Source organism: Pseudomyrmex gracilis, unplaced genomic scaffold (genome assembly GCF_002006095.1).
Source record: "Pseudomyrmex gracilis isolate BER0280 unplaced genomic scaffold, ASM200609v1 scaffold_2223, whole genome shotgun sequence".
Classification (NCBI taxonomy): Eukaryota; Metazoa; Arthropoda; class Insecta; order Hymenoptera; family Formicidae; genus Pseudomyrmex; species Pseudomyrmex gracilis.
Window position 1 is genome coordinate 4,567 of NW_018022807.1, and position 1,662 is coordinate 6,228.

General features: G+C 33.3%; 1 long non-coding RNA gene across 1 annotated transcript; it reads left to right on the forward strand.

Annotated features, from left to right (window-relative positions):
- Positions 1 to 223: 223 nt before the first annotated feature.
- LOC109862702 lies at positions 224 to 1,069 on the forward strand. Its single transcript, XR_002251192.1, has 3 exons — positions 224 to 383; positions 546 to 730; positions 932 to 1,069. It is a non-coding gene; the product is annotated as an uncharacterized LOC109862702 (long non-coding RNA).
- Positions 1,070 to 1,662: the final 593 nt, after the last annotated feature.

A 1,662-nucleotide genomic window follows, 5' to 3' on the forward strand; every position in this document is an offset into this window, starting at 1 on the left:
TGCTTCAGATCGTTCGTGTCACTGGACGTGGATGTTAGCGCACATGAACTTATCTGCCTCAACCGCCATCGTATTAGTGATCCAAGTACTCTGTGGTATACATTGGAGCATGCGACCCGAACAAACCTAAGCTAGCACTTGTGGCATGTACCTTTATTCTCCAATAAAAAAAAAAAAAAAAAAAAAAAAAGACGCAGCTAGTCGCAAATATGGCGGCGGGTAAGCCGCATGCATTCGCGTACGTGATTAATTATTTTAGGACTCTTGGACGCCTCCACAGCTGCCTTTTAATTAACGCGCGCTCAATCGAGCTAATTTATTCCAATATACAGACTGGCGTATGGACCAACCGACAAGATCCACTGAGCCATAACTGCAAAGAGGTAATGACGCAGGTTTCGTGAGTCTTCGTTCTTTTGTCAAACATGACAAAAGAACGAAGCTTTTCGAGATTTTTCGTATCGACCAGTGTGCGTGGGTGCGTTAGAAAAAGTATCTACTTAGTGTTTTCTTTAATCTCTTGCAATTAAAATCGATGTTTGCAGATTTTAATTCCGCCGAGAACTCGAGCCCTGATTGAAGAATCCAAGAGTAAACGCGCGTGTCATCGTGTCATCGTGTGTCTATGTTTTGCTCCCGAAACTCGAGGCGATTGATTTTCTAAAAAGGCGAGAAACGCTGGAAACTTGGAAACTATTGATCTTGAAGTGATCACTTCAATCTCTGCGTGGTAAGTTTTTCAAAATTCTTTAAATATCTAATTCCTAAAAACATTTCATATAATGTTGCACAGATTTATTTTACATATTTTAAGTAAATATATATATGTAAATATATATATATGTATAAATATATATGTATATATATATATGTATATATATATATGTATATATATGTAAATATATATTTACTAAATAAATAATGTTTTCAGTTTTGGAAATAATTAGTGAAAGTACTGGACAAAAGTAGTGACTATTCAGTAAATCTTCAGCAAATTAAAATATATACGTCTTTGTAAGCTAACTCTGCTACTTTCATCTCTTAATAACCGTATAATCTATATTTTTAATGAAATTACATGCACATAGCATTTGTTAAGCTTTTGGAAATCAGTTTTTACTTAATTACTGTCTCTGCATTATTAATATTATATTATTAATTTTATAAATTATAAAATAGAGAATAAATTAAAGAAATAAATTAAGTATATACTTGTCAAAATGGATTAAAATGTAAATAGTCACAAACACTGTTGAAACACACTGTTGATCAATGTTAGAATTCAAGAAACATACTAATGTACAACTTTATAAAGTTATCGCGAAAGTAAGCAGCTTCTCCCATCAACAAGCATTCTCTTTACAAATATTTTGAGTCAAATCAAAAGAAATGTGTAAATTTGTGATTTAACGTTTTTATTTAAACTTGTATGTTTCTAGGAAAGAAAAATATAGTTTCAACTTCTCTGTATGAGATACAACCAGGGACTCGGACCGAAATTTCATTTCGGTCCGGTTACGGTTACGGTCCGATGCTGTACCTGATTTTCGGTTTCGGTTTCGGTTCCGGTCCTTTTATCAATAACGGTGACCGTAACCGTTTGGATATCGATTTTTTTCGGTTACAAGTGTTTAAGTATCTATTGTTAAATTTATAATGAAT